We start from the raw sequence: 26760 nt of genomic DNA on the forward strand, positions 1-26760 counted from the left end.
TATATGAGTTTGCTTTAAAAAGTATAGAATGGCAGTTTATAAAACTACATGTACATAAAACCATGTGCAGTAGAATGAGATTATCCTACAGTACAAAAAAGAATACAATAGTACCTGATGAGACAGTGAAGATATTTCTCTAGAAATGATAAAAAAAAGATTTCCTTTTTACACTATAAAATTTGCTAAATTCACTAGTTAAGCTACTATTATGGGAAGCCACTTTTTAAATAAAAATATAAAGGCACTAAAACATTTTACTAAAAAAGTAATTTTCTGTGAGTACACCAAGAATAAAAACTACGATGATCAGTACTCTACATGAACAAAATTTTCTGGAGCTTAGATCCCAAGTACATTTTCTTACCCCATGCAATCCAGGCGTACCTATTTTTGTCACACTTCACTTCGCGGTTTGCAGATCCTGCATTTTTGACAAGTTGAAGGTTCACTGCAACCCTGAATCAAGGCAAGTCTAGTAGCAGCATTTTTCCAACAGCTAAGATGATAATTATAACATTAAAATTTTTTAGCAATGAGGTAATTTTAATTAAGGTATGCACATTGTATTTTTAGACATAAAGTTATTGCACACTTGCTAGACTACTGTCCAGTGAAAACTAACTTTTTAAATATACACAAGGAAACAAAAAGCATCATGTGACTCACTTGATTGTGATTTTTGCTTTATTGAGGAGGCCTGGAATGGAACCTAAAGTATTTCTGAAGAATGACTGCTACAAACCAAAGGGAAAGGAGTAAGAACAGATATATGCCAGGGAAGGAATAACCTGGGAAAAGAGAAAACAGTTTTTATCTGTATTCTAAAGTAGCCATCTAAAGAACAGATCATCACATGTCTTCATTTTCTTTTCTGCTCATCCTGCCCATGATACATACAAATTTCATGTGTGTAGAATATGGTTCTGATAATATTGATGGAGGATCAAGAATTAAATGTGAGTATCTAGTTTGGAATTCACATTAATTTTTTTCCAAACCATCTAATGACTGATGATGGGATTAGTATTTTCAGGAATGCTTTAAATTTAAATGTTTTGTCATGGAGAAAGTTACTTAAAGCAAAGCTCAGTCCTAGTCGGGGGTCATCACACCCTAAAGAAAGAAGCGTTGGTATCTCCCGCTCAATTCTATCACCACTCCCTGTCTCTACCCTCCTGGGAGTCCTTCCCTCTTCAGTCTCTTCAATTTTCTCTAATAGGACCTATGACAATGCCTTTCAAATTGATTTTAGCTGGTGGTTCCCTTTTCTACCTTAGGGAATGAACCTTACATATTAAACAATTCTCTCCCACTGCTGAACTCCATCTCAGGAGGCTAGGGAGGCACACAGGCCAGGCCTTCTCACAGCAGGAGGTGCCCAGGGACCATTCTCTGCATTCAGTTATTAATCATTCCTGACTTACTTGAGGTTTAGAGGATAGTTGGCAAGACAAGAAAAATACTTTTCCTGACTTCCTTTATTCTATTATTTTGCTCTGAGGCTCTATAAATCCAGCCAGAATCCCTGGCCACTTGCAACCTCACTCAGGGCTGAGTAGCAGACAACTGATTTAAGAGGGACATTGTCTTTATAAACAATTTAATTTTAATGCATTATAAAATTCATGGGCCCATTGAGGAATAGTGATTTATCAATAAGGACTTTGAACAATGGGTAGAGAAGTATGTATTTATTGAACTTGTTTCTTGCCTGGTTAGTGAATGTGTCTTGGTCCTGGATCAGAAACGAGTAAGAGTTACCCCAAATCAGTATGTCCACATCATCTGATGACCCAATCCCACATGGTCCAAGAAAAAAATACATGCCGAAATGAAACCCATTGTTTTGTATAATTAATATGTGCTAATAAAAATGAATTGATAAAAGTAAAAAAAAAACCTCTCTCGTTGGAAAATATACAATGCCAGGCAACAGAGAGGATCTGATATGGGGCCCTTTTCCTATAGTAATTCAAGACAACTTCATGGGTGTAAGTCCCAGAGTTCCTGGGTCATCAGATCATTCCTTTGGGGGGGGTGACATTGAGGTTTAGAAAACACCCTAAAGTGGAGAAACAGGAACCCATTAGGGTTGTATGAGGCTCACAGACCTACTCAAAAAGCATTGCAGTCTTGGCTGCTCCCGTGGCACCAGAGGGGCTTTAGAGAATTTTAAGGAAGTTGTTTCAAAGAACAGTGAAGGTCCTGGGCGGAGGTCCACCTGCACTGTTCTAAGGGTGGTTCCACCCTCACCAGTCTCTTTAAGACTCCCTGACCCACTCTTGATGCCCTCTCTCAGTGATGGTCTAGCCCAGTGCTATTCAATAGAAATATAATCTGAGTCACATAAATAACTTTAAAATTACTGGTAGTCACATTTTTAAAAAGTGAAGCTAATTTCAATGATATTTTATTTAACTCAGTACATCCAAGATACGATTTATCTTTGTTATCTATTGATTTGCAAACCTAACTACTTTCTAAAATTTATTTTATTCCTTGAATCAGCCTTTGCAATACTTTCATGATCATTTTTGATGAACACACAATGGTGAAAATTTTGAGCTGCCAACACACACATTCCCAGCTGGGGTAGAACAAGGCCACTTGCCTTTATTAACTGTTTTTCCATTTCAATTCTCAGACAGTAAACAAGTGCCTTTTTGCAGTCCATTTGGTGCTACATTTTCTGCGTTTTTGTGCCTTTTGATGGTGATTTCACTGTTTCCATGGCCACAAATATACTGTTTAAGTGCTGTTTTTATACTGTTCCTAAGCAATGAAGGCTGTGGTGTACCCTACAGAAAAATGCACATTCATTCATTCAGCTTCATTCAGGCAAGTAACAGTGCAGTTGGGTGTGAGTTCAATGTTAATAATCAACAATATATGTTAAATAAGGTATCTTTAAATCAAAATGCACAAAAAACAAAGGTTATGTACTAACCAATCCATGATAATGCTAGGTCTGAAGGTCTGTAGGAATCTAAGCTTGCATTTCTTCAAGGAACAGTGGTTAAATGCTTGATAATTCAATGTTCACAGTGACTTTATAGAACAAAACTACCTCAATGAGTGAAATTGGTTGTATAGTCATTGTAACATGAAATTAATATAAAAATTATTCATGACATACATTGCATTATTTTTTACACTAAGTCTTTAAGCTGTAGTGTGTATTTTATACCTATAGTACATGTTTTTCAGACTGGTCACCTTTAATGTGCTCAGTGGTCAAGTGATGAGTAGCTATTATACCAGGCTGCGCAGATCTAGCTGTGAAGGCTGTGACTCCACAAAGAAATCAAAACCATCAGGCAGAGCTCCTCCCCATTGCCACCCACACCTCTGTCTCTCCACAGAGATATATACCCCTTCTCCCCCATCTCCAGGCAAGATGTTCCCCACCCCTGGCAGTGCCTGTCCTCCTTATATCTTTTCTCTCTCTGCATATACAGGCATTTGCCTTCCTATTTTTAAAAACATGAGGAACTTTTTGTATCCCTCCAGCTTTTGAATATAATTCTGAGCTAGAATGACCTCTATGATGTGTCATTTGGTCATTCATCTGCCTTCTTCCACTGTTTCAGCCTTGGGGCCATGACCATTTTCCATTCACATTTTATTCAATCAATAACTATTTGCTATATTGAGCATTTTCATGGCACTGTGACAGGCCCTGAGAGGCACTGTCACGAGCAAAAATAGACATGTCCTTGCCTTAAGAACCTTACAGACTAATGGATGAGTCATATGTTATTCAAACAAACTCTCAAATAAATGAGTAAGTACAAGCTGTGATAAGTACTGGGAAGTGTACACAGGGTTTTGAAAGCTTGTCACAAGGAGACCTGATCTCATTTGTGGGATCAGACTCCCCTGAAGAAGGAATATTAAGCTAAGTCAGAGTCAAGTTTAACCCACGAAAATGAAACTTCCAAGAAAGCAGGGACTTAATTTTGTCTCTGAATCTCTAGCACCTAATCAGGCCTGGCATGGAGTAGATCCTAATAAGCATTGTGAATAAATGAATGACCTGTGTAAGAAAGAAGAAGAGTAAGAGAGAATATTCCAGTGTTAAGAGAATAGCATGTACCAAGAGCCTGTGTTAGGAGGAAACATGGTGCCTATGAGGGACTGAAAAGCCAGTGTGAATGGGCAAAAAGAGGGAGGAAGCAGGAGGGATGAACTGCACATAGAAATATGGGTAGGAGAAACCATGAATGCAACCATCTTAATGATTTCTTTTTCCTCAACTTAAGAGACATGTTTTTAAGAGAGGAGGAAGAACAGGAAATTTCATGACTAGATTTGGTTTTAGCATAGAGAGTGAAATGGAGGACTAGGCAGATTTGAGGCCTGTAGTCCTATTAAGAAATAAGAGATAAAAAGCTTGGACTGGCAGGTGGCTGAAGATGGATAGAAGTGATGGACTTGAGAAATATTTAAAAGATAAAAAATAGGAGTTGGTGAAATGACTGAATAGGAGAAGTGATAGAGTGAGGTATAAGGATGACTACCCAGTGTCTGGCTCATGCTAGTTAGGTAGATGATGGAATCATTCTCGGAGAAAAACCTGCAAGAAGAATGACAGTTTGAACATATAAATTGGAGGGATTTTTGGACATGTTAGATTTGAGGGAACTTTGAGACAGTCAGCAGTAATGTGAAAAAGGCTTACAATTCAGAGAAGTCTGGGGTAGAAATATAAATTTGGAAGTTGTGGCGTAAAATAGTAACTGAACCCCAGTATCTAGCACATAAGAAGGTGTTTCTGGAATATTTCTTGAACTATTGTTGAGCATTTGGGGGGTGGGAGAAGCAAGGCAAAGATAAGTTGTATTAGGACATAGTGAGTTTGTAGGAACTAAGAAACAGCAATTCTAAGGATGCCTCTAAAGGAATTAATGATACAAATAAGTAACATTTAATCTTCTCCAAATCCATCATGCTATTTTGTTATAGTTTCTTTTTAGGTATATTTCTTGGTTTTTCATGGTTTCCTTCATCCCTTGAGATAAAAGCTTCATTGAAGACAGAATCTCATTTCTTTTACATCAAGTTTTTCCCGTTGTCTAAGTACTTCGAAGGTATTTTTTCCAATGAAAAATTTTTATTTTTCTCCCTGTCTTTGTGGCACATGTACTTTTTTGTCTAAAATTATAAAGTCTCTTGTGTTCACAAATCATATTTAGACTCGGATGCCATCAGAAAGCACAAATTCACCTAAAATGTCTAGAAAAAGTGGCGCCTTGATGTTTATTAAATGCAATTGAGTTGTTCCCTTTACTTTTTATTCCCTTTCATCTCTGAAGCCAGTCTCTTTTTCCCTCCCCTCATCAAACGTTTTCAGCATGAATTCTTTTGAAATGCATATTTTTGTTTTGTACAGATATATTTTAATTATATAAATGGAAATAGGGTATACATCTCATTGTCTTATCCTATTTGTGCTACTATAATAGAATCTCTTAGCTCAGAAATATCATAAAGAGTAAAGATTTGTTTCTTACAGTATTGGAGGTTGGGAAGTCCAAGATTAAGGGGCCAAGATCATTTGGTGAGGGCCTTCTTGCTTCATTATCCCATGATGGAAAGAGGAAGGGCATATCAGCATGCACAGATGTGCAGCCCAAGCCCTTTCTCAGTTAGCTTTAATCCGTTCATGACTTAAACACCTGCAGTAAGCCCCATGTCTCGACACTGTGGCATTGGAGATGAAGGTTGCAATACATCAACTTTGGGAGACGCAGTCAAACCACAGCATGCATGTGTACCTTACCTTTATTTACTCAGCACTGTAATGCTGAGGCCTGTCCATGTTACTTTGTGAAAATTAAGTTGCTTTTGATTGTGGCAAAGTCCACCATGGTTGCTCTTTCCTCCCCTACACACTATTCCCAATAATGAACATCTAATTGTCTGACAACTTGCCATCACAGACAACCTGCACTCTACACCCTTGTACTCATCCCCTCATGAGTCAGTAGTGAGAATATCCCAAGAAGCACCCCAAGACAGACTAGTCGGGCCACAGGGTATACACCTGTTTATCTGGACTGAGTAGTGTCATTGCCTGCCAGATGTCTATCCCAGTATACCCTCCCACCAGCAGTGCAAGAGTGTGCCTCACTCACACCTTCATCCTCACCAACAGGAGACATCATCCAGCTTTCTCAATATTGCTGAGTTTTTGGGTACAAAGTGACATTTCATCACCTTAGTTTCCATTTCTCTTACTAATAATGCATCTGAGCACCTTTTCATATGCTTATTAGCCCCCAAAGTGTTCTTTACTGTGAACTGCTTCTTTTTTCCCCATTTTTCTTTTGGGGTATTTTGTTGTTTTCAATATGCAGAAGTGCCTTGTATGGTCTAGATATTAATCCCTTGTCAGGCTTAGAAATAATAAATATCCTACCCCTTTTTGTCACCATGATCCATGGGCCCCAATATTTTATTTTTGTCTTATATTTGGTGATCCCAAATCTCAAAAATGAATTGACCTTGCCAACAATAAAAATTATATTTTCTGTGATGCTTGTTCCCTCTCTTTAATTAAATAAGCTAATATAATTGGTGCATTTAGGATGGTCTGGCATATATTAAGCATCCACTGCATGTTATTGTTATCTCATTGTATTTAATTCAAGCATGTGTTTCTCATGAAATTATCTCATATGACCTAAATAGAATAATTGCCTTAGGATACATCTAAATGATTGAAAATTGGGGTCACTGTGCTTTCCTTATCAGCAAGATAATTCAAAGGTATTTAGTAATATTATTAGAAGACAAGAAAAAATAAGAAACACATAGACGTGGTCCACTACATTGAGTCACATATGGTCTTTAGGGAGCTATATAGGGCTATATATGCCACAGGAATTTCAGCAAATGTTTAGAAGGACCAGATAGCTTATGGCATATTTCCAACCTACTAGAAATTACGTTTCATTGCTGTCATCTCCCAATTCTCACACTTCTTTGTTATTTTATGGTTACCCCATATTTCTTCATTCTAGATCTGAGAGTCACTTGTATGTTAATGAGATTCACAGGTGACAGGATCCTTACTTTCCTTTATACTTCCCAGTTAAATGCTGTCACAATTCAGTTCCTGGACATACAGCTTGCCATGAAGGACTGAGGTGCTTATAAGAAGTTGTCTTTTCCCTCCTCTTATATGGAGACTGCAAGTCTTCCTTAGCTAGTTCCCTCTGCACCTTCCCACCATCATCAAAGGCTCATGATCATAGAGAAGGTGCCCTGCAGAGAGAACAAACAAATGCCTGTGCAAGGTCCTCTCACCAGGGCCTCCTGATCATCCCACTGCACACTCAGCTGGATTTGAGCAAGGAACAAAGTCTTGTCTTTTCTAATATTTGGTTCAAAGACTTACCTCAATCAGTTAAATATAAGTAATTAAGTGAATTGACTGTGATATCAGAAAGACATTTTTTTAGTGGTACTAGGGTTTCAGCTCAAAGCCTTACACTTGCTAGGTAGGCCCTCTACCACTTGAGCCACAATCCCCAGCCCCCAAAAGGTATTTTCTATCTAGATTTTCTATCTCTATAATTCACAAAATATTCTAAGTAACCATGAGAGAGTGGCATCCAGATTTTATACATATATGTAATGCCAGCAGACACCCAAATTTAAGTATTTTTTTACACTTACAGAATGAGACCATATTGAAGTGGAGAGATTTTGTTGTATAAACTACTGGATGACTTTGATATAAACAAGAACTACTTCTCAATTCTTTTCCAGACTTTTCATTAATATCATATTTTCTAACAAATTTAATATTATGATGATTGTTGTTACTATGATTATTCTGATTGCATCTCAGTGAATGCAATAGTATAAGACTTCAGCAAGTTTCCCCCCAAGCTTACACATGTAATCATTCCTTCAGAAGTTGAGTATCCCTTATTCAAAATGCTCAGGACCAAAGTGTCAAATTTTGCATATTTTTGGATTTCAGAATATTTGCATAATGAGATGTTTTAGTTAAGTCTAAACACAAAAATAGACACCTGAGACATATATCCTGAAGGCAATTTTGCAACATTTTGGTAGGTTGAACTTAGACTCTGGGGGACTAATTCTGACTTAGTTCAACAAAGTTCTATGACTGTGCTGTCACGTTGGAGCTCAGCTCAGAAAGCTTCAGTTTTTAGAGCTTTTTGGATTTTGGATTTTCAGATTAATAATGCTCAACCTGTACTTTCTTCCAAAAAAGAAACTTCCTTGAACAGTTAAATGGAGGTATTGGTGTTTTAAAAATGATTTTCAGTGTTTTTATTTCTCAAATGAGAGACCTGTTTTCTTATGAATCAAAATGTGGAAGGAGAGGTTCAATGTTAGTAGTGGACTTGTTTCAATACATTGAGTATGTTTCCTTAGTACTTTTGCAAACCTCAGCCCTCTGTTGCTGACTATGAGGACCATATCATGGTGTTGTTTTGCGAGGAAAGAAGCAATGCATTTAACTACCATTTATATAAAGCTTACCATCTAAAAATCTAGAAGACTAGATCAAAGTCAAAATGTAATAAGAAAGGTAACAACATATTAGCAACTCTCCTAGGGATGTCTTTGCAAACATCTTCATAGAATGTTACCGTACTGTGTGATTAGGGAAAACCATTGAGACTGAACAGACACACTGAGCATTTGTTTAATGTAAATTTCCTTCAGCCTCTCTTATAAATGGACTCCTACATTGAGAAGTGAACTAAGTCAAAAGAATCTTACCTTCAGTTCACCAACTGACAATTGAAGCCACTAGAATCTAGTCCTGTCCTTGGGGGAAGAAAATCATGAAGAATATGAAATGTATCTTCATCATTTCTGAACTTTTCTTTTCCAGGAAATAATCTCAATAATTAATTCATAAAATAAAGTTGGCAATTTCACTGTACTACCTACCCTCCTTAAGCAGAAGTGTCTGCTTTTAAAAATAAGATGGTTTTACCCAAAGGAATGGATGCATGGATGAATTTTGAATGCTGGGGCATTTTTTTAAATAATCAGTACTTCATTACTTTGCATTTTTTTATGCTTGCTGCGTTTTGCTTTGGATTATCTTAGGATCAGGTTCAACTTTGACTCCTCCAGTTCCTCTTGCCTGCTCTGCCAAGGGGCCCTGTGTCTATTCAAGACAGTGTTATCACCCCAGGCTGTTCTAGAAAGTACCTTTCATCGTTTATGATTTTTTCTCTTATATCCAGTGGTGAAATTATATTGAAGCCTCCATAAAAGGTGTTGATAAATAAGTGAGTGCCCAGTGCTGGCACTGTTTAAGGGAGAGGATCCCTGCAGCCCAGCAGGGGTGGGTGAGATCCAGCAGGGGCTCTGCAGGCACCAGAAGGCTCAAAATTTAAGGCGGAACCTATTTTCAGTACAGATTCTGCATTTGTGTGGCTGGAAAAATGACTACCTCCTTAAGTTTTGTGCCAAGGCCTCTCACTCCCCTCACCCTAAGTGAAGTGCAAACTTTTCTTCTCTTTGCCCCTTTCATCTGCTTTGATCTCTTAAAATTAGTTTTCCAGGTGACCCAGTGACAATCTTGATATAAATAATTTTAAAGCACACTATACTGCTGAACTGGAAAATTCTTTGGTCAAATAAAATGATTTGAGATTTGGCAAATATGTCCTCCCTCAAAACTTTAAGAAAAGCTGATTGTTTTAAATCGATTTTTCCATCCTTCAAAATCACATCAGAGAGACTCTCCTTTTCACATGGACATATATGTCACCAATGTGAAATAAAAGGTTCCTGGTAGTCACATCCTCTGGGATAGCTGCAAGTGGTGCCACTCATTTGGGGCCAGCGGGGAACTGACGGAAGCCAGGTCAAGCTCTGGTGCAAGAATGGGCAAAAGCTGCCTGCCTTGCCCAGAACTACCTGCAATGATAGAAGGTGGACAGTCACCACAGGACAGGGTGGAGCAAGTGGAAGTCAGGTCAAATCAAATTGAATGGGGCTCTGAGGGTCTGTGCAGTTGTCAAAACTGGGGCGGGGGCTGGTTCCTTGCCAGCAAAAGGTGATTATTCTCCCCTGTTTAGCAAAATCTTTTGGACTGTTCACCTGGGTGAGATGGTTTCCTGTTTGCCTCCTGAGACCCATTCCCTCTTTCCTGCTACTGGGTACCCAGGAGGGTGGGGGCTCTGGACTGTAATGCCCAACTCTTGCCCTTGATATCTGGATGGGTTCAACCAATTCGGGGCACTGGCAAGGGGTCAGAGGGTGAGAAGAGAAACTGACCAAGCTATTTCTTCCACAGCTCCTTGTTTCATGGTCTGGCCATGGCCTCTTCCTCCTTCAAGGAGGAAACCCCTTCAAGGACAGCCCTTGCTAGGTGGTCTCTCCAGGACTCTTCATGGACTCTAACACCTTCCTTATTCTGCTGCTCCAGGCCTCCAGATGGTAACAGCTTCCTCCCACTGCTGGTTCCTTGAGAGCCTCACTATGCTGAGTCAGTTCCATGAATTCCATCTACACTTCTCTAAATAACCACTTTTCAGTTAAACTCTTTTGAGTGGAAATGTCTTTCTTGCTAGAAGCCTACCTGATATACCTGATATATAGGATAACACCTATTATTATAGTTATATAGAATAAATTATCTTAATTTCCCACTATTATTTCTTAAACACTGATTTGAGTTCACCTTATAAAATGTGGGAATTCAGAGAGACAAAATAACTGTGAATCTAGGAGAGGAAATGCATTAGTCAGGGTTTTCCAAAGAAACAGTATGGAGGGGTATAAAATACATATTTTTATGTATGTATATATCTGGTACACTGGAGAATTCCCTCTTGCTTGGGAAAACTGATAGGATGAGCCCCCATCCCCACCCCCATATACACATTATAGAGGGCAGTCTGCTGCTGCACCCAGATTTCACTGGTTTAAATGTTAAACTCATCCAAAAAAACTGACCCACAACCGAAAGCGTCACAAGGAGGAAACCCCTTCAAGGACAGCCCCTGCTATGTGGTCTCTCCAGGACTGTTCATGGACTCTAACACCTTCCTTCTTCTGCTGCTCCAGGCCTCCAGATGGCAACAGCTTCCTCCCACTGCTTGCTCCTTGAGAGCCTCACTATGCTGAGTCAGTTCCCTGAATTCCATCTACAAACTAGGTTACCATTCATAAACTAGGTAAAGATCCTCAACGATCAGATGCTAATTGAACCAATTATTTTTACTGTTATCATTCTGTACAATGTCCTAAGTTTAAGTAGGCGTTTCCTCTACTTTTGAACACATAAAAGATATATTGTTTTTGTTGATTGTTTTATTTACCCAGAGATGTAGAAAACAAATGCTTTTTTATTCATCTAACTAAAATAAAACACAGATATAAACAAGCACAAAAACTGCATTGAACCTGTGTTACTTGTGCCCCTTAAGTAGCTCAAGTCAAGTGCCTCTTGACATTCACATGTCCCTAGTTCTGGAGTTAAGTACCATTGTCCTTCCACATACACTAGATAGGAGATGGTGTGTAGCACATGGGTGTCAAAGCCCAGTGCCAGGCAGGCTCCTCTCCGTGAGGTCTGAATTACCTGATCTGTGTTCTCTGAAACTCAATACACACCAGAGAAAGCATATATTTTATTCTCTGAGTGCATTGCTTTCAGTTCAGTCCTTATAATTAGAGTGGCTGAGAATGTGTTTTTAATCTTGTGAATCAGATTTTCTTTGGTGCCATGGGCAGAAAATGACAATTTCCGAAGAATCTGTATAGAGAAAGAAACTAAGCACTCACGTAGAAAATCTCTATGAGACTCTGGGGTGTATCTGTGAGTCAGGGGTGGGTGTGATGAGACTCTTCATTGAAAAGAGATGGAATGGTTCTCAACTTAAAAAGGCGGATCTAAATACGAATAGAAGTATCTTTCCTAAAGCTGTTTCCACAGTGCTAATTCCCATTCAGACAAATACTTTGGTGGCATCATTTATTTTAATAGGACTCAGAATGCAGCACTATCTCTTGTGTCATTTTCCACAGGAAACGCATTGTTCCAATGAGTGGCAAAGCATTTTCTCCATTGAAATGGAGCTTCATGTTGTAATTTTTTATCAAGAAAATATGTTAATTATATAGCTAACCCGCCCTTTTCTACCAGAGTCCACAGATGGTAGGCAAAAGATGCAATTATTACTCTCTGAGCTTCTACAGTCAATGAGGGCATTTAATGGTGTAGCACGGATGTGTCTTAGTGTTTCCTTTCTCTCCAAAGTAGAACTATTTGTGAAAACACAAGTGGATAACAAATGGTCATGCAGATGTACTACTAACATGAAAGGGACAAAGATAGAGACTCCATCACACCAATAACACCAGGCTTCCTATGCTAATTAGTGCCATGCACTGAACTCCAAGAGAAAAAACACTGCTGAGTTTAATTAAAAGTCCACTGGCAACTTTTCTCCAGGACAGAGGGTCTACTTGCCTCACATTTTCATAACAAAAAAAGGTTGGATCTAAAAAGATATGCTCCAAATAGAAATGGTGCACTGTAGAAAACAGCATGGTAACTTCTCTAAAAATAAAATACAGAGTTATCAGATGATCCATCAATTCCACTTCTGGGTGTACACTCAAAGGAATTGAAGGAAAAGTCTCAAGGAGATATTTGTACATCCATGTTCTTAGCAGTATTATACACAATAGACAAGAGGTAGAGGTCACTTAAGTGTCAACTGACAGGTGAACGAACAAACAAAATGTGTATACATGCAATCCCATTCCACTTTAAGGAGAGGATATGTGCCACCACACGGAAGAACCTTGAGGACATTGTGTTATGTGAAATAAATCAGGCATAAAAGGACAAATGTTATTGATTCCATTACATGCTATACCTGGAATAATCAAATTCATAGAGACAGAAATGAGAGTACTGATTGCCAGGGGTTGAGGAGGAGAGATCAGGGAATTAGTATTGTGCTCAGAATTTCAGTTCTGAAGGATGAAAATGTTCTCAAAATGGATAATGGTGATGATGGCACCATCATGAATGTACTTAAAGCCACTGAACTGTACACTCAAAAATGGTGAAAATGGAAATGTTTATGTTAGATATTATTTTGCCATAATAAAAATATATATGCTCCAAGAACCCCCACCATTGCTCTCCATAAAGAGAAACTGCTGGCAGCATTATTCAGATTTTTCAAAATCAGGCTCTATAAGGCCCTCCATTGAGGGAACTCACTTCATGTAACCACACTAGAATTATTGGTAAACCGGAAAGCTTTCATTCTACAGTCTGATTCTAATCAGACATCTAATCATCTTCAACTAATTCTATTATTGTCCTCATGAAATTGCAAGCAAAGACCCTTACAATATGGTAAGGGAGCAGGCAACTCTAATGATGGCTGCAGTGAAGATTCCAGAGCCAGCTTTACAGTCTACAGTTACACCTTTACAGAAAGCTGCCTGTATCAGTCAGCCTCCTGTTATTACAGTGAAATGCCTGAGGCAGTTAACTTATGAAGATAAAAAATTCACTGAGTTCTAGTCCAAGACCAGGCAGCCCCAATGCTTTGGGCCTCTGGTGAGGATGATTGATAGCAATGGTGGGAGCACATCGTGAGCCAAAAACAGAGAGAGGAGAGGCTGGGTTCCCACAATCCCCTCCAAAGTCACACCTCCAATGACATAAAATCCTCCCACCATGGCCCACCTCCTAAAGGTTCCACCATGTACCAATTGTGCCATCCTGGGCACTAAGCCTTTAACACATGGACCTTTGGAGGACATTCAGTATTTGAACCACAGCAGTACCCTAGACACATTTATTTTTGTTTGTGGGTACGATGCATTTCAACAGTAACTAGCAGACAAAGTGCTAGCAGTTGAGACTCTAAAAGAATTAATATGACAGAAAATCTCTTTTACATCGTCTTATTTTGGAAGCAGTTTCATTAAGAATATTGGCAGGATTCATAAATAGTGTGTTTGGGACCCACAGCTCCAAAGACCTTAGCCATGTGCATACATGTGTGCTTAAACAGACACAGGGAAAAAGTTCCACTTCTCTGTGGCCTCTTCATAAACTTTCCAAGCACCAGGAGCCAAGAAATAATTTTCCCTCTGCTCCAAATTCTGTTTTAATGAGCCACAGCAAATTCAAGAACCAAATCTTTTAATCTTGTCCAATTCAGTTTCCTGCTTGTAGATACTCTCCTGGCTCCCAAAACAACTCTTGTTCAATGAAGCCAGTGTCCTTAACACAGGAAGCAACACTGGTTACTTTGGGTTTGGAATCCTCTATTAATGGCATTATATCATGAAAACTGTCTTCTTGAAGGACAAGATGCTTATCAACTTTTATTAAGAGTTTACTGATATAAATGCAATAAACTATTGACAGATACAACTCAGGGTTTTGTTTTCTATTTGTATTTTCCTCCATATCTTGATTTCTTTCAGGCTTATCAGCTCAATTGAATTTTTCTGATTCCTATCGTATGACTATATCTTAGGTGAACCACTTAATCAGTTTCTTTATCATCCATGCATGATTTGCTCTGATTTAAAACTGATTATCACCTAATTAATAAGACAAGGTAGTCCCTTAAGCCAGTCAGTAAACTAACCCTGCTGAGTTCACCCATTTGAGTTCCATGAATCAGAGGATTACTCAAATGGCTTGGGTATGGTAATTTAATTTGCTGATGCTAAAACCAGAAAATTATTCTCAGGAAACTGAAGTTGGGGTTTGTTTTGCTTTACTTTGCTTTCCTCATGTCTCCCATATGACTTACTCCTTCCATCTCCCTGCTAAAACATTGAACCCACCTATGCAGTGAATGTGTAGACAGTATAACAGCCAGCAGTGGGACTCTGCCTGAATCTCCTACAGAAGTATGGGTGTCATCTTGTTCCTTCTGAGTTCTTCAGTCATCACCTAGAAACAAAATATGTTATTAGGACTCACATCTATTATTTAAAAGCCCATAATTCCATGTTCTGATTTGTTATCTATATTCTTTTAGACTCATCGGTTGGTCAAGAACATTGTGTAGAGTATTTGGGCTATATAACACAGTACTTCCAAATGACTTCCACATACCTAGTTATTTTACATCAATAGATCTGTATTGAGCAACTTACACACCTGACCTCGTGCAACTTACAGACCCACGTGAGAGATGCCAAGGGCAAAGGATATGCTTAGTGACTGACTCTTCACAATAAATAAGCCTCTTTCATTGATAATGACTTTCTTAAAGTTATACAAATACAGAATTTCCCTCAACTATGATCATTTTAACTAAAACATCTGAATGATAAAGGTTAAGGAAGTTATAGCTGAACTCTTCAGGTTGCATTTTTCCTCTAGAATAAATAATACCTCATTCCTTTTACTTCAAATATTCCAGTCACTCATCCCAGATACTAAGATTCCCCTCAGAAGAATCAGCATTTCTGTCCCATAATTCCCAATATCAAAACCTTTCTTGAATAAGACTTATATGTAGGTGTACGCAGCAATATGTGTGCCTGTATCTATGCAGTTTAAGTTATAATGCCAGTCTACCCATCCTCAGGCTGGCCAACCTAGAGGGCCTTAGCCTATCCCCCCACCCTAACTATTCAGGCCAATGTCTAGGGGCTCCCCAGGGCTCCCCTGAGCAGCCCAGTGCCCTAGTGGCTGCTCTTACATCATCTTGAATAAATTCAGTGAAGTAAAATAGGGCCCAAGTTTTATGACTACAATATGTACAGAATAAGTATAAAAGAAAGAGAAAGGAGGGAGGGAAATGGAAGGAAGGAAGGAAGGGAGGGAGGGAGGGAGGGAGTTACAAAGTGTCTGAGGCCCAAGAAAGAAACAAGCAAGACTAGAAGGTGGCCAACCTAGAGGGCCTGAGCCCCTCCCCTGGAAGAGAGATGCAGAATTCCTCCAGCTAGAACATGGTAAAAGATTTAATCCTTCTCCATCATCTTATCCTACTGAAGTTCATTATCAACCTTTTCCCACCAAGTTTCCTGTAGTTCATTAGTCATTCATCAGACATAGTGCCAGGCACTTTACCTATGCCCATGGGATAGGCAGGGACCACGTAGCTTGACACAGAATATATATCTGGTGAATAAGTACATTCAATAAAATATAGAACATGCTGCGATGGAGCCCACTTAGGACTGGCTCCATGGAAGCTGGCAGAAGGGTCTCAGGAGTACAAGAATTCTATTCCCTTTTTCTGCTGTCAAGCATAGATGGCAGGAGCTTTGTGTTTGTTGAATGAGTGGATGAGTGAATGAATAAATTAAAACAAAGAAAAGTCACCATAGCCAAATCAGATTGTTTCATAACTTTATCTAGAAATTTATAATTACAAAAATTCTTTCCTTACAGCAGGCTTCAACTCTGATGAAACTACTGTTGTGTACCTGAATACATTACAAGTTCTTTCTTTTTAACATATTTGAACTTAAGCTGTTAAACAGAACCAGTAGTTTTTCTCATCTCACCTGCTGCTATAGAGCCACTGCCCACAACAAAGACGAAAAGGAGAGGAATTCAGTTTAAAATATTTCCTTTGCATGGAAAAACAAGTGAAAAAAGTCTTGGTGGGTTTTGCCCACTCGTTTTGGGGATGGAATTGGTTACTTTTATATTTGTATAAACATAGCCTTATGTTTCACCATAGTCCAATCTTTACCAATTATACAGCAAAGAAACTGTCATTATATAATGCCATGGATTGTGACCATTCTAAGTCAAATAGTGCCTAACATACTGGAAAGTACAACATACAAGGAAAACATTAAAACAAGCTCATCCTAGAGACACCAGGGTGTCAAAGTTGCCATTCTACATCACCAGCAGCTTGAGACGGTGGGGCTCACGCACAGCCAACAAGAACCTGAAAAGCTGAGTGATGTGGCAAATGGATTTTATTTTCTTTGTAACCAACTCTATTTAGCATGCACTTGGCTTTCTCCCTGCATGTCCTGTGGAGTCCTCAGACCCTGTTAATTTTCTTCTAATATTACATTACATTATTGAATCAGAGGCAAGCAAGTAGTCAGATTTCTAAAACTCATGACAAAACTGCCCTTGGTAATGGTGTAGGCCTTGCTCTCTGCTCTCTTGGTTTTTGGCATTTGGAAGCAGGGAAATGTGTTCATTGGAGTGGAATTTTTGATTTCCATAATTGGCTAATTTGTAGGAGGGAAAACCATTCTATTACTGACCTATACTCTTCAAAAATGCAGTTGATGTATTTCACCCTCTTTAAACTCTTTAATGTTCAATGGTTGATTTGTTAACTGATTCCTGTCAATGTCTAACATGCTCTAAAGACTTTGCTCTCTCACATGATAAAAGCGAGAGCACACAAGGGAGGGGTGAGGATAGGTAAGACACCTAAAAAAATTAGCTAGCATTTGTTGCCCTTAACGCAGAGAAACTAAAGCAGATACCTTAAAAGCAACTGAGGCCAATAGGAGAAGGGGACCAGAAACTAGAGAAAAGGTTAGATCAAAAAGAATTAACCTAGAAGGTAACACACACGCACAGGAAATTAATGTGAGTCAACTCCCTGTATAGCTATCTTTATCTCAACCAGCAAAAACCCTTGTTCCTTCCTATTACTGCTTATACTCTCTCTTCAACAAAATTAGAGATAAGGGCAAAATAGTTTCTGCTGAGTATTGAGGGGGTGGGGGGAAGAGGGAAGGGGCGGAGTGGGTGGTAAGGGAGGGGGTGGGGGCAGGGGGAGAAGTGACCCAAGCCTTGTATGCACATATGAATAATAAAACAATAAAAATAAAAAAATTTGAAAAAAAAGACTTTGCTCTCTTCCTTGATGCTGATGCATGGTCAGGTGGAATAACACTTCTGAGCACTACAGTGAGCCAGGTTTGAGGCTAAATGCTTTCCATACTCAAAATGATGAAGCAGGTATCATGGTCCAATTATTTGAGGGGAAAATGGAAGCTTCAAGAGATTAAGTCAACATTCCACAAATTATTGTCCACAGAGCTCATGGATCAGAGTCACCTGGGACGCTGAAAAGTAAAGATTCCCTGAGTCCTACCATAAAGCCATTTAATCAGAATTTCTGGAGTAGGGCCCTGGAATCTGAATGTTAATAAGTACAGGTCACATACTGAAGTTTTACTGGTTGAGTAATTACCCAAGGCTGTCTTGCTAGGATGGAGCAGAGCCAAGATCCCCACTTAGGTCAATGAATCCCAAAGCCTATATCTTTGCTGGTTCTGAATTCCCCTTGGGCTCTAACATTTTGACATGTTATGAATATAACCAACTTTAGAAATCAGAGTAATATTAATAATATCTTTTTTATTGAGTAAGCTTACTGTAAATTAAGCCTAGATTAAGTATACTTACACATATCATCCATCATCTCAGTAATCCTCACAATATCCTGATGGGGTCAGTATTATTATTTTTTTTTTCTTTTTTTTTATTTTTATTTTTTTTTTCATTTTTCTTTTATTATTCATATGTGCATACAAGGCTTGGTTTATTTCTCCCCCCTGCCCCCACCCCCTCCCTTACCACCCACTCCACCCCCTCCCGCTCCCCCCCTCAATACCCAGCAGAAACTATTTTGCCCTTATCTCTAATTTTGTTGTAGAGAGAGTATAAGCAATTATAGGAAGGATCAAGAGGTTTTGCTGGTTGAGATAAGGATAGCTATACAGGGCATTGACTCACATTGATTTCCTGTGTATGGGTGTTACCTTCTAGGTTAATTCTTTTTAATCTAACCTTTTCTCTAGTTCCTGGTCCCCTTTTCCTATTGGCCTCAGTTGCTTTAAGGTATCTGCTTTAGTTTCTCTGCATTAAGGGCAACAAATGCTAGCTAGTTTTTTAGGTGTCTTACCTATCCTCACCCCTCCCTTCTGTGCTCTCGCTTTTATCATGTGCTCAAAGTCTAATTCCATTGTTGTGTTTGCCCTTGATCTAATGTCCACATATGAGGGAGAACATACGATTTTTGGTTTTTTGAGCCAGGCTAACCTCACTCAGAATGATGTTCTCCAATTCCATCCATTTACCAGCGAATGATAACATTTCGTTCTTCTTCATGGCTGCATAAAATTCCATTGTGTATAGATACCACATTTTCTTAATCCATTCGTCAGTGGTGGGGCATCTTGGCTGTTTCCATAACTTGGCTATTGTGAATAGTGCCGCAATAAACATGGATGTGCAGGTGCCTCTGGAGTAACAGTCTTTTGGGTATATCCCCAAGAGTGGTATTGCTGGATCAATTGGTAGATCAATGTCCTGCTTTTTAAGTAGCCTCCAAATTTTTTTCCAGAGTGGTTGTACTAGTCTACATTCCCACCAACAGTGTAAGAGGGTTCCTTTTTCCCCGCATCCTCGCCAACACCTGTTGTTGGTGGTGTTGCTGATGATGGCTATTCTAACAGGGGTGAGGTGGAATCTTAGTGTGGTTTTAATTTGCATTTCCTTTATTGCTAGAGATGGTGAGCATTTTTTCATGTGTTTTCTGGCCATTTGAATTTCTTCTTTTGAGAAAGTTCTGTTTAGTTCACATGCCCATTTCTTTATTGGTTCATTAGTTTTGGGAGAATTTAGTTTTTTAAGTTCCCTGTATATTCTGGTTATCAGTCCTTTGTCTGATGTATAATTGGCAAATATTTTCTCCCACTCTGTGGGTGTTCTCTTCAGTTTAGAGACCATTTCTTTTGATGAACAGAAGCTTTTTAGTTTTATGAGGTCCCATTTATCTATGCTATCTCTTAGTTGCTGTGCTGCTGGGGTTTCATTGAGAAAGTTCTTACCTATACCTACTAACTCCAGAGTATTTCCTACTCTTTCTTGTATCAACTTAAGAGTTTGGGGTCTGATATTAAGATCCTTGATCCATTTTGAGTTAATCTTGGTATAGGGTGATATACATGGATCTAGTTTCAGTTTTTTGCAGACTGCTAACCAGTTTTCCCAGCAGTTTTTGTTGAAGAGGCTGCTATTTCTCCATCGTATATTTTTAGCTCCTTTGTCAAAGATAAGTTGCTTATAGTTGTGTGGTTCATATCTGGATCCTCAATTCTGTTCCACTGGTCTTCATGTCTGTTTTTGTGCCAGTACCATGCTGTTTTTATTATTATTGCTTTGTAATATAGTTTGAAGTCAGGTATCGTGATACCTCCTGCATTGTTCTTTTGACTGAGTATTGCCTTGGCTATTCGTGGCCTCTTGTGTTTCCATATAAATTTAACAGTAGATTTTTCAATCTCTTTGATGAATGTCATTGGAATTTTGATGGGAATTGCATTAAACATGTAGATTACTTTTGGGAGTATAGACATTTTTACTATGTTGATTCTACCAATCCATGAGCATGGGAGATCTCTCCACTTTCTATAGTCTTCCTCAATCTCTTTCTTCAGAAGTGTATAGTTTTCCTTGTAGAGGTCTATCGATCTTGTTTATTTTTTCAAAGAACCAACTTTTTGTTTCATTAATTCTTTGTATGGTTTTTTTGGTTTCTATTTCGTTGATTTCAGCTCTTATTTTTATTATTTCTCTCCTTCTATTTGTTTTGGGATTTGCTTGTTCTTGTTTTTCTAGGAGTTTGAGATGTATCATTAGGTCATTGATTTGGGATCTTTCAATCTTTTTAATATATGCACTCATGGCTATAAACTTTCCTCTCAAGACTGCCTTAGCTGTGTCCCATAGGTTCCGGTAGGTTGTGTTTTCATTTTCATTGACTTCTAGGAACTTTTTAATTTCCTCTTTTATTGCATCGATGATCCATTCTTCATTAAGTAATGAGTTATTTAGTTTCCAGCTGTTTGCATGTTTTTTGTCTTTACTTTTGTTGTTGAGTTCTACTTTTACTGCGTTGTGGTCAGATAGTATGCATGGTATTATTTCTATTTTCTTATTTCTATTTTCTTATATTTGCTGAGGCTTGCTTTGTGCCCTAGGATATGATCTATTTTGGAGAAGGTTCCATGGGCTGCTGAGAAGAATGTATATTGTGTAGAGGTTGGATGAAATGTTCTGTAGACATCTACTAGGTCCACTTGATCTATTGCATATTTTAGATCTTGGATTTCTTTATTGATTCTTTGTTTGGATGACCTATCTATTGATGATAATGGAGTGTTAAAGTCTCCCACAACCACTGTGTTGGCGTTTATATATGCTTTTAGGTCTTTCAGGGTATGTTTGATGAAATTGGGTGCGTTGACATTGGGTGCATACAGATTGATGATTATTATTTCCTTTTGGTCTATTTCCCCTTTTATTAGTATGGAATGTCCTTCTTTATCTCGTTTGATCAATGTAGGTTTGAAGTCTACTTTGTCAGAGATAAGTATTGCTACTCCTGCTTGTTTTCGGGGGCCATTGGCTTGGTAAATCTTCTTCCAGCCTTTCATCCTAAGCATATGCTTATTTCTGTCGGTGAGATGAGTCTCCTGTAAGCAACAAATTGTTGGATCTTCTTTTTTAATCCATTTTGTCAAACGGTGTCTTTTGATGGGTGAATTAAGTCCATTAACATTAAGTGTTAGTACTGATAGGTATGTGGTGATTCCTGCCATTTAGTTATCTTAGTTGTTTGAAGGTTTGATTGTGTGTACCTAACTTGATGTTACTCTCTACTGTCTTGCTTTTTCTTATCCTGTGGTTTGGTGCTGCCTGCCTTTTCATGGTTAAGTTGGGTGTCACTTTCTGTGTGCAGGATCCCTTGCAGAATCTTTTGTAATGGTGGCTTTGTGGTCACATATTGTTTTAGTTTCTGCTTATCATGGAAGACTTTTATTGCTCCATCTATTTTGAATGATAGCTTTGCTGGGTAGAGTATCCTGGGGTTGAAGTTATTTTCATTCAGTGCCCGGAAGATCTCACCCCACGCTCTTCTTGCTTTTAATGTTTCTGTTGAGAAGTCTGCTGTGATTTTGATGGGTTTACCTTTGTATGTTACTTGTTTTTTCTCTCTTGCAGCCTTCAATATTCTTTCCTTAGTTTCTGAACTTGTTGTTTTAATGATGATATGTCGTGGAGTAGTTCTGTTTTGATCTGGTCTGTTTGGTGTCCTGGAGGCCTCTTGCATTTGTATGGAAATATCTTTCTCTAGATTTGGGAAATTTTCTGTTATTATTTTGTTGAATATATTACGCATTCCCTTCACTTGCACCTCTTCTCCTTCTTCGATGCCCATGATTCTCAAGTTTGGTCTTTTGATGGAGTCGGTGAGTTCTTGCATTTTCTTTTCACAGGTCTTGAGTTGTTTAATTAGTAGTTCTTCAGTTTTTCCTTTAATTACCATTTCATCTTCAAGTTCTGAGATTCTGTCTTCTGTTTGTTCTATTCTGCTGGATTGGCCTTCCGTTTTGTTTTGCAGTTCTGTTTCGTTCTTTTTTCTGAGGTTTTCCATATCCTGGCTGTTTTCTTCTTTATTGTTGTCTATTTTTGTCCTGAGTTCATTTATCCATTTATTCATTGTGTTCTCTCTTTCACTTTGGTGTTTATACAGTGCTTCTATGGTTTCCTTTATTTCTTCTTTTGCTTTTTCAAATTCTCTATTTTTATTGTCTTGGAATTTCTTGAGTGTCTCCTGTACATTTTGGTTGACCCTATCCAGTATCATCTCTATAAAATTCTCATTGAGTACTTGTAGTATGTCTTCTTTTAAATTATTCTTGTGGGCTTCATTGGGTCCTTTGGCATAGTTTATCTTCATTTTGTTGGAGTCTGGATCTGAGTTTCTGTTCTCTTCATTCCCCTCTGGTTCCTGTACTAATTTTTTGCTGTGGGGAAACTGGTTTCCTTGTTTTTTCTGTCTTCCTGTCATTGTCCTTGGTGTTGTTACTGTCCCTGTACTGTGCGTAATTAAGTATTTTCTAGCTTGTAATAATAACAATGGTAATATTGAGAATGGAAGAGTGAGCTGAGATGGAAAGCAAGAAGTTAAAGAAAAGGGGTAAACAAATATACAGACAAGAGGGAGAAAGCAGAACAAGGTATCAGACAAGAGAGTTTCAAAGGTATAAACAGGGAGTGTTAGTGTACTAATCGACAGTAAGCTGAACAGACAATAGAGTGACAGAGAGAGGATTGAAAATCAAAGATAAAAAAAATAAAAAATAAGTATATGAAAGTAATATCTATTTATAAAATGAATTAAAATAAAATGGAAAATAGAAAATTAAAAAAAAAAAAAAAAACAAAAAATCCAAAATACTTCCAAGTTTATATGCAATGCAATTTCAGTCTTAATAATTTGGATGTCCGTCTCAATCTCCAGTCCTGGAGTTGGTGCCTCAGATGTTGTTCTGTAGTTGTCTCATCAAAGGGGATGCATATAGTAGAACAAAACTACACTCGCACACACACAGAAGAAAAAAAAAAAAAGCCCCACCAAGTGTCCCCAGTTCAAATGCAATACAGTTTCAGTAAGTTTTTCGGCTTGCAGGTGTAATTCGGTTGTTCTCTCATCAAAGGTAGGGAGAAAAAGAAAAAAAAGCGTCTGGAGGCAGTTCTGAGAGTGGTATCTGCAACTGTGGCTTGCCTGCCTGCTGCTCTCAGCCTGTAGCTGGAGGCGTTATTTATGCAGATCTCTGGGGTGAGCTTAGCACTCACCTGGTCCCACAGGCTTTGTTTGCTCAGAGTTCTCCTGTGCGGGGGAGGGGGGCCTCTGCTACAGGCTTTTCCCTTTCCAAGCACTGGGAAAGGCGACACTGCCCCGCGTTGTCAGGCCTGCGTGTTTATTTACAGTTCACGTGGGAAGTGGGTCTTCCCTCCTCTCACAAGCGTCCCCGCTCCTGGTTGCTGGCGCGCCCCGCTCCCGCCAGAGCCTCCCCGGCCCGCCCGGCTCGTTTATTTACAGTCCCGGGAAGGATTCCCTTCCCCCAATCTTCAGCGCTCAGGGCGCCCCACCCTCTTTCCAGCGTGTCTTAACTGTTCTTATTGCTTAGTACTCAGTTTCTCTTTTTTTCCTCGGGTGGAGGTCAGTCTGTCCAGGGGGCTATGCTGCTCTGGCCCAGGCTTGTCTGTGGGGCTACCGCGGTACCTCGAAGCTCACCTGGTCCGCGTCTTCCCAAGCCGTATGGGCGCCGGCCACTGGCGGCCTGGGGGCCTCCTCGGTTCTCCGTTTAACGTGAAGTGGAGATTCTCTGCGCTGGCTGGAGATGTGGAGGAGTCAAAGTTATGCCTTTTCTCGGTGATTATGCCTGCAAAGTGTGTCTCCAGCGTCTCTCCAAGATTTCACTATAGGAGGGTCGCTTTCTGCTTCCTACCTCTAGCCGCCATCTTGGAATTCTCTCAGTATTATTATTTTATTGTTATTCCGACTTTGCATACATGGAAACTAAGGCTTGAAGAAATTGTTTTAGTCCTTAGCTGTCTGTAGCAAAGATGATGCTAAGAATGACTTAAAGGACAATATTTGATTTAGTAAAATGAGGTGATTCTATGCAAAGAAGCTTTGGGATAAATCCCTTTGTTCTCCCTCCCCCTCAACACACAGCCACTCCTAAATCCATCCCATATGGAAATTCTGGAAGCTATCCCCTTGTTATTTGGTACTGCCTCCCACCTTAGCACCTATTTATTTTAGCAAAATTGGTTTGTACATTTTAGTTCAATTCCACCCAATGCTTATGGGACAATCACTACATAGCAGGCATGTGACCTGTAGGAGACAAAGGTAAGTTAGACAGAACATTGCACTCCTAACTCTCACCACTTAATGAGAAAGGGAAATAAAAATGATAAGTTCTATAATCAAGAATACAACACACAGGTGGTGGAGTGACTCAAGTGGTAGAGCACCTGCCTAGCAAGTGTGAAGTCCTAAGTTCAAACCCCCGTACTGCAAAAAACAGAAAAGATTGCAACACATAATAAAAGAACAAAGAGGTAAGGCTAATTTTAAGTAGGAGTGGAATAACTCACACTAGCCACTGCTCAATGCCATCTACCTTTCTGGTCATCATTTTCCCTCTCCCTACACCACTTGGAAAGATAAGACAAAGACTAACTGCAGTAAGGGCAAGGTGGTGCCAACAATGATAGGAAAAATGATCAGCCTCTGAAGATATACTGAGAAGAATCTGGGGGAGAAGCAGTTCCATGACTTCCTGCTCAGCTTGGAATGGAATTCCCTGGTCCCTTTTCTCGGGAATTCTAACTTCCACTTGAGAAAAACTGCCTCATGTGATACTGTTTTTTTATTTTCAACAAAGATCAAAATTACTTACATAATTTTGCACCTGAAACTTAAGTTATCATCTATGTATCAAAATATGGCAGTCATATCCATATTTGCAACATAAAGATAAACACTGTATACTTTTAAAAATGGAATGCCTCTCATTGAGCACTGGTAGACATTATCTAAAGTATATAATATCAGAGAAAGACACTTTAGTGTCCCTATATAACTCATTCAGCTACAATGAAGAAAGAAATGCTGGTAAAGAAATAACAGAGAGAGACAGAAAGAGAGAAAGAGAGAGAGAGATTTCTCTCATTAGTTCTAGTGCCATGTGACCAGGCCTTTTGATAAACCAGTACTTTTGTTGTCAGTGTTAGAACTACTGGATCCACATGCACCCAGAGGGATCTTGGAGGGAGGTTCTAGACACAGACCTTATACCCTTCCAAAAATTAACTCAAAATGGATCACAGACATAAATGTCAAATGCAAAACTATAAAAGTCCCAGAAGATACCATAGGGAAAAAATCTAGATGATCTTGGATTTGGTAATAATGTGTTAGTAGGGTTGGTGGAGTGGTTCAAGTGGTAGAGCATCTGCCTAGCAAACGTGAAGCCCTCAGTTCAAACTCCAGTACTGCCAAATAATAATAATGGGTCAGTACAGATTCCACTATAGCAGATCTACCTCAGGTGGGGGATGTTGATAATGGGAGACTCTGTATATGTGGAGACAGGGCATATAATCTCTGTATATTCCTCTCAACTTTGCTGTGAATCTCAAATTGCTCCAAAAAATAAAGTCTATTTTTAAAAAGTAATGAAAAAACAGAACAAATGCTTGTATTGTAACTAGAAAGTTATGATATATGCTGCACTGGTTCTCTTTGCCTTCTTTATAGCAATTCACAATACCTCCCATCCATTCCTCTTTGCAACTCTGTCCTACCTTGGTTTTTTGTAACACATAACCGTGACACTCATAGTGCACCTTTGCCATTATTCAGGGATGCTCTTTCTTTTGTAGACTTGCTGCAGGCATAGTCCTCAAATGTTTTTAGTCATCTTTCCCCTACACTTGCCCCCTCAGGGAGTACAGGCACTCTCAATATTTCACTACAATGGTCTCCAAGCAGACAACTCCCAAGTCAACCATTCAGCTCAGAGATAACATCAGAGTCCCCATCAAGAGCCCAATGGACAGTCTTTTGTGGTATTCCAGTAGAACTTGTCATATTTTGAGCTCATGACTTCTTTTCAAAATTGGCATCTCTTCCTGCTATGAAAAAATAGTTTTCTTTGTCCCTATGCTTGGAGTCACCTTCAAAATTCTTCCTCTTCCAACATCCACATCCAATCGGCCACCAAGTTCTATAGATTCATCCATTTTTTTTCTTACATCTCAGCCTCACTGTCACTCCTAGAAGCCAGGCACCTCTCTGCCTTCCATCTGGCACTTTGCTGACATCACCCAACACCATCCTGCTTCTCATCTCTCCTCTTCATCCAGACTTTCATCTGCAACCAACTCTGTCTTCT

The sequence above is a fragment of the Castor canadensis genome, chromosome 10 (genome assembly GCF_047511655.1).
Source record: "Castor canadensis chromosome 10, mCasCan1.hap1v2, whole genome shotgun sequence".
Classification (NCBI taxonomy): Eukaryota; Metazoa; Chordata; class Mammalia; order Rodentia; family Castoridae; genus Castor; species Castor canadensis.